This window comes from Parasteatoda tepidariorum, chromosome 7, assembly GCF_982258835.1.
Source record: "Parasteatoda tepidariorum strain Cologne lab strain chromosome 7, Ptep-v5.0, whole genome shotgun sequence".
Classification (NCBI taxonomy): Eukaryota; Metazoa; Arthropoda; class Arachnida; order Araneae; family Theridiidae; genus Parasteatoda; species Parasteatoda tepidariorum.
In genome coordinates, this window is record NC_141761.1 from 6,246,269 (window position 1) to 6,255,840 (window position 9,572).

Sequence of the window (9,572 nt, forward strand, 5' to 3'; positions counted from 1 at the left end):
TTTCAGTTTAATCCATTCTACAGTATTTTCCTGATTTTAAACTGGGTCTTATTATTATTATTATTGTTGTTTATTTAACCTTATTTTTCATCTTCTTTAATTTTAATTTCCTATTTACAATACCAGTTTGCTTTTTACATTTATATAACTATTCTAACCCTACATACTATTCTAACCCCACTAAACCCTACATTCAATCAATCAATCAAAGATATTTTAATAATATTTATGTCATTTCCCTGAAAATGCTCATACGTCATGAATTTTGCAGAAAATTTCCTAAATTGTAAAGGCATTTTTTACAATAGAAAAATTTCGAAGGATAAAAATATTTTTTTAAGATTTATTGCAGTTTTATATTATTATTAGTTTTAAATCTAAAAGATTTTAATAAAATTTACTGGGGTTTATTAGTTTTTTATTTACTTTTACAAGTATTTTTCCAAAAAATCTATTCTCAGCTCTTAAGCTTTTTAACTTATTGTAAATGTTTTGGGAATGTATTATTTAATATTTGGCCTTGGTTTTACAGACTACTGTAGTGTTGCTACAGCTTACTAGTTATGCAGCCTGTTCTCTCTTTTTTATAATATCTAATCTTTTCTTTTTACAGTCTCTAATTTTAGATTGATTTTTTTTTTCTGTTTTTATATTTCATGTCTTTGAATGTTTGCATTTTTAAGTCGAGGGGGAAATTTATAATTTTAAGTGAAAAAATTGAAAGTTGTATGGATTAAGAAAGGTATTTATTAGTAAAAGACTATTATCATGAAAAATAAACAAATGACTTTGAACTGACAGAGAGTAAATATAAACTATTAAAATCTTTTTTAAAAAAATTCATTTAATTGAAAAGTAAGCGTACAAAGATTTATCTGCAGCTAATTGTGTGTTAATTTTTTGTCATTTTTACTAAAGTGAGTTTTTTATAATTCTTATTGGTCTACTGGCTCTGATATCTCTATGCTGGAGAAAACACTCAATTTGGCTTTAGAGGCTCTGGCAACCTGGACCCTGGACAACGAATTCAAGGTTAACCCGGAAAAGACAAATTTTGAACTTTTTACTCTTAGTACCAAAAAGTTTAATGTTAACTTGGTATACAAAAATAGTACTCTGGGTCGGACCGATTGTGCTACCTACTTGGGCATAACTCTTGATACCAGACTGACCTGGACTAAATACATAAATCAAGTGGCAGATAGCGTGACAAATCGCCTTGGTCTATTGAAACGTCTCGCTGGAATAAAGTGGGGTTCATCCCAAAGTGTCCTTGCTTCCACTTTTACTTCTTACATTAAACCAGTATTTGACTATGGTTCAGAAATCCTTGTTACTGCCTCGGACAGTGCGTTATCAAAACTCGATTTGGTTCAAAACAAAGCACTAAGGCTCATCACTGGTTCTGCGATCTCAACCCCTATTTCTGCCATGCAGCTACAGACAGAAATTTATAATTTATCTGACAAACGAACTTATGCTGTCCTTTCTCTTGGTGAAAGATTGTTGAGAAAGGAGCACTTTTGGCCTTACTACAATCTTCCTCAAACTAGACTTAAATCTCAACATTCCTTTCTTTTTGAGTACCGGAGACTTGCAGAGATCTTTGAGGTCTCCAACTCCAAACTTTGCATCTATAGGCCACCTGTTTTTACGGGCCTTCTGAGATATGCCACTGCCAGATTTGACTTGGTACTGCCTGTTCGGAAATCGGACTTCCACCAGACCGAGTTGTATCCTATTGCTCTGGCCACTATACACGAGAGATACCCTTACGAGCAATGGCTGCAGGTTTTTACTGATGGATCCGCCACTTTTTCAACTGGTAGAGCTGGAGCTGGTGCTTACTCCAAATATTTCAGCCTTAGAGAACCTCTTGACACTTGGGCAGATAATTTTGATGGAGAAGTGTTTGCAATCCTTATGGCTATTACAGCTATTGGTGAACCATCTGAACAAAACATTGTTATCTTTGTCGATTCTCAGGCTGCTATTCAGACCATTTCTGAATATAATTTATATCCCTCTGAACTCGAATTTAAGTGTAAACAACGCATTGACTCTCTTCTTTGTTCTGGAAGAGAGGTAGTCCTCCAGTGGATCCCTGGCCACTGTGGCATTTACGGAAATGAACGGGCTGACATGTTGGCTAGAGAGGCTTCAGCACTGCATCCATCTTCTCATCCAGTTCCTCTTAGAAATGCAAGGCGGCTTCTTAAGAGCAAATGCAGGCACAGAACAATATCTGCTCTTAGGGACTTAACTGATGGGAAATCCTGGGCTAGCCTTCTTGATGACCAGCAGCGCTCTCACCTTTCCCTCCTTCCCAGAGCTGAGGGAGTTGCTTGCCTTAGATTAATTACCGGACATGACTACTTACAGGCCCATTTATTTAAAATTAACTTGGTCAATTCACCTCTTTGTGTGCTCTGTAGCACTTCGCCAATGACTGGGGAGCATTTATTAGATTGCCCCTCTCTTCTTGACATTCGTTCCTCTGATGACTTTTGTGCCCTCTCACCTTCTGGAGCTACTTCAGTGTTGTATTGGACTGCAAGACGCCTTATGTCTGAGAAGACGATGGCGGGCGTAATTTAAAAAAAAAAATAATAATAATTCTTATTTTATATATTTTTATATATAATTCTTATTTTTATATATAGGGGTGCAGCGTAGATCTACCTCCTAGTGGTGCATCCTGGTAACGCTTTGTGGCTAAATGATTTGGCTAGTACAGACATCAAAGAAAGCTGTCCCTCTCACTAATGCCAAGCGCCTAACCAAGAAAAAGATGATGGCTCTCACTTTAAACCAATACACAGAAAAAAATTCTGGTAAGATCTGATGGAATAATCTCAGAAATCTTCCTACGTGGCCGAAACGTAGGGCAGTTGGTGAGTTTTGACTGACTACCGGACGCGACTGCCTCCTCTAACATCTCCATCAAATTCATGTTGCTCAAGAGCCTTTCTGTACGCTTTGTGACCTTCAAGCAGAGATGGATGCAAACCACATTCGTCTTTGCCCGGCACTGGGGGATATCCCTTTGTGTGACTGTTACTGGCGTGCAAGAGACTTATTGGGGTCATGGACTTTTCTTGCCACGTTTGTTTTGTGTTTGTTTATTTTGTTGTTCCTCCATTGTGATGAGTGGTCTTTTGTAACCTTGGCCATTGGAAATAAAAAAAAATTATATATTGCTTGTATATTAAGATTATAAATTGTATTCTTTTCATGTTAATTGTGCTTCTAACATAGGGAAAGTATTGTAAATAGAGAATAATTTTTTATACATTTTTAGATGGTTATACAAATGTTTCAGGAAAGTGGGCTGCAACATAAAAAGCTTTAATCTTTTTATGTTATTTTATTATCTAAATCTTTTTCTTAATTTATTATTCAAAACTAAACTTTTTCTCACACTTAATTATTCACTCATAATTTTATTCACACATATAAATTTTATAAGTTATAATTTTACAGCTTTGCTTTTCTTATTAATCATTCATTTAAGTAACTATATTTAAATTTCCGTTCACAATTTTTTTTTATAATGCATTTTATCTTGAAATTCAATTTCATAATATGTGAGTTGCTAACCATGAAGTTTTTTTCCAGATTATTTTTAATGTTCTAAGCATGAAAGTACTCTTTTCCAAAGAATTATCATTCCTGAATGATTTATTATATGCTAAATATTCGTTTCCATTAGAAAAGGTAACATCAAAAACTTTACATAAACCAATTTAGTGCTTAGAAATAAAGTTTCGTGTAATATAAAGTTTCTTTACAATATGAATCCAATTATTAAATTATTCTCTCCTTGCAAACTTGTAATTTTGCAACTGAACTTGCACTTTTTTTCTTGCTCTTTAAATATTTCTTCTTACAATTGTATTTCTACATATAATGATTTTTTTAGCAAGGATTTTTATTATTAGTTAGTTCTGATGGTTATTTATTTTTAAGTTCGTAAATATATTTTACAGCTTGCTCTTTGACTTAGTTAAAACACAAATTTAATTATTTCAAATTACTTTAAATGTTTTGAGTCTTAGAGCACTTTTTCCTTATAATTAGTGTGTGAAGTATCATCCTTTGAGTCATCAAAAAAGATATGGCTAAATAACTGACTCCATTGAAGTTGATGTTAGTAAAACTATGCAACTCTTTGGAGTCAGTGATATTTGGCAGAGTTAATGAACCAGAAGCAAGAGAGTTCTTATGATGAAAATTGATTTAATTGACTTTGCCCGGGTATGACTTTTTTTTCCTGTTAATATAAATCAATCCAACATATTTGGTCAAATTTAAAGATATTGAGATTTCTTATTGTAAGATTTCTTTTTAATGTTCTTAAAACTGTTCCTAAATAAAGTTTCTATAATGTTTTTCTAAACTTTTTATACTTGCCTTTTTTATACAAAAAAAAAATTTTTTTTTGGACAATATAGTTTATTAAAAGTAGAGATAATAGATTACAGATTGGAAATCATAATGAACAGATTCTTTTCTAAAATTAATTATTTGACAGAGGCAGAGTTTTCTAGAATATTGCATCAAAAGACTAATAAAGCATAATTTTTATTTGAAAAGTTTTAATGAAAAAACAGTTTTAATACAGTTCTTTTAAAGTTTAACATTCAATTAATTGAAATCAATAGCTCTCCAAATGAATCTATAATAAACTTTTATTTTACGTTTGATTAATTTTTGAACTACTAAAATAGTATGTAACTTTGCGAATTTGTTTTAAAAAAATTTAATAAAGGGAAAAATTAAAAAATAACTTCTCTTTTACTAAAAAACTAAAATAATAAATGTTTGTTTTTGCATGATATATGTTTAGTACGTTTAGCCCCGTTAAATTCTATAACATCACTCTAAAACAAAATAGAGATCAAGCAATTTTTTAAAAATGCCCTCATTTTATGGGTTTGTTTCAAAAAATTAAATTAATTAATCATCAAACAATTTTTCTCTCAAAAATTATATTTGCCTGCTCTATCTTCTGGAAGTTCTTTAAAATCACGGAAAAATCAATACACTCAATTGCGTTTAAAAAAAAACTCAGCACATTCTTTAATTTTTTTAACAATATGCTAAAAACTGACTATTTTGCTTTTTTTAAGATGTTTTTACAGTATTTAAAATTATCTTATCTAAATCCTCTTTGATAAATCGCAAAACTGTTTAATTAATCTGTTACTTTACTCCACAGACGCAGAAAGTGCCTAAAACTGTGACGTACGTCGCAGAACAAACGAAATCCTGCAGAACAATTTGTATCTTGAATAGAATTCTCTTTAGCTTTGACCACTTGCTGTTTTCCTGGAGTGATCTTGCTTTAAAAGAGGAACATTTGACACCCTGCACAAATTTCAGCATATTTATCAGTATTCTCCCTCTCCCATATCTTTGCCATTCTGAGGAGGAAATTAAAGAATAAGCTTTTGGCTATAGCATTTTTATAAAATGGGTGTATCAGTGTTTAGCAGACAGCAGGAGAAATCGATCACCTATTTTATCAAGAAAGCTTCTAAATCAAGCCGTTAAAGAATTAAATTCCGAGATTTCCAATTTCATTAAGTTAATGACTTTTATATTTTCCATTCCCATTTCAAAAGCAATTTGAGAATCGTGGGGATCCACGATTGACAGAATTGTTTCTGAAAGACCAAATGCTTTCGATGGAGATGAAGAAGTTGTTGGAACAACAGCCAGCGAATGTTTGTGTTTGCAAATGGTGCACCATTTGGGCACTTGTCCCTTCGAAAGATTTTTAAGGCAGCCCTTATTTTAATGTTCGGACCTTCATGTCATAGGTATTTTATTAATAATTCATCATCGTCGCCATTAACAAAATTGATACTTCAAAAGTGATTGAAAAAGTAACAAATCTAGAATGTTTGCCTTGGTTTAAAAAATAATGTAGTGTATCTGTGCATGATCCTGTATTTTAATAAGTGAAAATATAGTATTTTAACTTAAAGTTGACTTTTTTTCGCAGTGAAATGCTTGCAGAACATTTGTATAAATTAATGGGTCCTGTTGCAGAACATTTGAAAATATTCTGCTTATGGGCTTTACTCTATCCAGTTATAAATTAAAATTTTTATCACGTCTAAATAAGAAATGAAACTGCCGTTTTTTATTTTTACATAGATTAACTGATGATGATTTTTGAGATCACGACGGGAAATAAGAAATTATTATTTTCTTTACATAAATTGATTTTCTAACAATTTATAATATTTCATCTGCCATAATTACTAAGAATGATTTCGACCGGCATTTCATGACTATGAACACTTAACTGATACTAAAGTCGTTGCTTAACCTCTTCCCTAATTATAATGAGTTAACTCGGATATTTTGCAAATTATTTGTCATCCCAAGAAAACTCGGGCTTAGCAGAATTTGTCAGTACATTTTGTTTTATCACGTTTTTGCTCGGTCGGAAGCGAAAAACTTAACCTGCTGTTTGCCAAGTTTTATTTGTATGTTGGACTGCACACGTGTTTTGTGCGATTGTATAAACGATGGTTGCTGAATTTACATAGCCAATAAGAGTAAACACGAAATGATCTATTTCTTCACTGACGTTTGAAAAATATCACGATGTGTTGTGTAAGAACTATCATACAAAGACTAATATTTAACTTTTTTCGTTTTCCCCGAAATAACTCTGGATAGTGAACTGATTTTAAATTAAAGGTTTCTTACACATGAAAAAACTCAAATAACAATTTGAAACTTGTGCAATATCTTTTGTTTTAGTTACTTGTATTTATTAATAAAATAAAAAGAAATATGTTCATTTTTTGCATTTTTTTTTCAGAATAATTGGTATGGGAAGTAGATAAACGATGGGGGCTATATCTATTTTAGTTGTTCCCAATTGACGCAATCAATGGATTTTTAATCTGCTCATATCACATTTGCCGATGACCGATGTTTTCGCTAACTGTTTGGCAAACTCAACCAAAATTTGCTGTCAGAGCTTTCTTTGTCATCCTCAGATGAGGAGAGAAACGGAGAAGTTCTGCAACTAGGAGTAATGTTTGTTTGGGAGGTTTAAAAAGATCTGATCCCGCTTTCTATGCGCGAGCTGGTAATCCTACCTCTTCAAAAACAATGGTTAGAATAAAGATCATCTTCATGATTAAAAAAATATAAATCTCAAAACTATTAAAAAAAAGAGAAGAGAATAGTAGAAAGTGAAAGTTAAATAAAATTATTGCAATCTCAAGTGAAATGTGTTCTTGTTCCTGTTTAATTTATCTGGTTTTAAATCGGCATTGCCGTTTTAAAATGGAAAATAAGGTTATTTAATTGACAAATTATAATTTTGATGGTCAGATAAATTCTTTTCCTCCCTCAACAGTATTCAAAGTTTTAGCATTAAAATTTTCACAAATACATAACTTAAACATTTTAAAAAATAATGCATAAAAAAAGTTTCCAAAAAGTTAATTACCACAATTACTTTGACTATCCTATTTGATTTTGATTAAAAACAACTGGATAAATTTTGCTCAACGCTATTCCCTTCTCAAAATGTTATGGAAACAAATTGTCCCAATTTTAAAAATATGTTGTTTTGTTTTCTAATTAAAGTAGTTTTTATTACTGATAATAAAATTTTATAGAATTTTTTTATGAAACTTTTGTATTAAAAATATTTTTTCCTTATTTTAATTGTTTAAACTTTAATTTGAGGTTAATTATTTGTATTGGAATAAAAATTACCTTTGTTTATATAAATTATGGTTGTTGAATATATGACATTTTATATGGTTTATTTCAAATAAAAAAGAATCAATATGTTACGGATTAAGTGTTTCAGCTCAGCTCTACATAATATCGTTATCCTATAAGATGGGAATAAAACAATGTATTTAAATGAAGATTAATTACTCAACCCAATCGTGTCATTTCCCTGATTTTTGAGTTAACAGTTTTCTTTTTTTAAGTATATATACCTGTAATATATACCATTTTTTTGTCAATGAAAACAAAGGACTTGAAAGAGAAAAAAAACATCGAAATTAAAAATGAAAAAAAGATGAGTGAGGAAGGAACAAATAAGGCATAAGTTTCACATTGGAAAGAAATATTTTTTTAAAAAAATGAGGAAACGTTAGATCTTAAATAATAGCACACAGAAGAGAGGTTTGTACTGCCTGATACTTTGAAAGTCTCATTCCTACCTCTACCGAGGTGGGACACCATCGTACACCGCCACAATGAATTTCTTTCGCCCCACCCAGACAAAAGCATTGCAGGCAAAACAAAGTGGATATTAGTTAGAAGAAAAAAAACATTGAAATTAAAAATAGAAAAAGGTGAGTAAAGAAGGAACAAATAAGGCATAAGTTCCACATTAGAAAAAAATATTTTTAAAAAAATGAGGAAACGTTAGATCTTAAATAATAGCACAAAGAAGAGAGGTTTGTACTGCCTGATACTTTGAAAATCTCATTCCTACCTCTACCGAGGTGGGACACCATCGTACACCGCCACAATGAATTTCTTTCGCCCCACCCAGACAAAAGCATTGCAGGCAAAACAAAGTGGATATTAGTTAGAAGAAAAAAAACATTGAAATTAAAAATAAAAAAAGGTGAGTAAAGAAGGAACAAATAAGGCATAAGTTCCACATTAGAAAAAAATATTTTTAAAAAAATGAGGAAACGTTAGATCTTAAATAATAGCACAAAGAAGAGAGGTTTGTACTGCCTGATACTTTGAAAGTCTCATTCCTACCTCTACCGAGGTGGGACACCATCGTACACCGCCACAATGAATTTCTTTCGCCCCACCCAGACAAAAGCATTGCAGGCAAAACAAAGTGGATATTAGTTAGAAGAAAAAAAACATTGAAATTAAAAATAAAAAAAGGTGAGTAAAGAAGGAACAAATAAGGCATAAGTTCCACATTAGAAAAAAATATTTTTAAAAAAATGAGGAAACGTTAGATCTTAAATAATAGCACAAAGAAGAGAGGTTTGTACTGCCTGATACTTTGAAAGTCTCATTCCTACCTCTACCGAGGTGGGACACCATCGTACACCGCCACAATGAATTTCTTTCGCCCCACCCAGACAAAAGCATTGCAGGCAAAACAAAGTGGATATTAGTTAGAAGAAAAAAAACATTGAAATTAAAAATTAAAAAAGGTGAGTAAAGAAGGAACAAATAAGGCATAAGTTCCACATTAGAAAAAAATATTTTTAAAAAAATGAGGAAACGTTAGATCTTAAATAATAGCACAAAGAAGAGAGGTTTGTACTGCCTGATACTTTGAAAGTCTCATTCCTACCTCTACCGAGGTGGGACACCATCGTACACCGCCACAATGAATTTCTTTCGCCCCACCCAGACAAAAGCATTGCAGGCAAAACAAAGTGGATATTAGTTAGAAGAAAAAAAACATTGAAATTAAAAATTAAAAAAGGTGAGTAAAGAAGGAACAAATAAGGCATAAGTTCCACATTAGAAAAAAATATTTTTAAAAAAATGAGGAAACGTTAGATCTTAAATAATAGCACAAAGAAGAGAGGTTTGTA

At 31.5% G+C, this 9,572-nt stretch overlaps 1 protein-coding gene across 1 annotated transcript in view; it reads left to right on the forward strand.

Moving 5' to 3' along the window:
- LOC147806784 (uncharacterized) overlaps window positions 1-3,208 on the forward strand; it is a 28,249-nt gene extending 25,041 nt beyond the window's left edge. The window contains exon 10 of the mRNA XM_087167199.1: window positions 2,664-3,208. The gene's annotated coding sequence lies outside the window, so the exon portion shown is untranslated. The remainder of the gene's footprint in view (window positions 1-2,663) is intronic.
- Window positions 3,209-9,572: the final 6,364 nt, after the last annotated feature.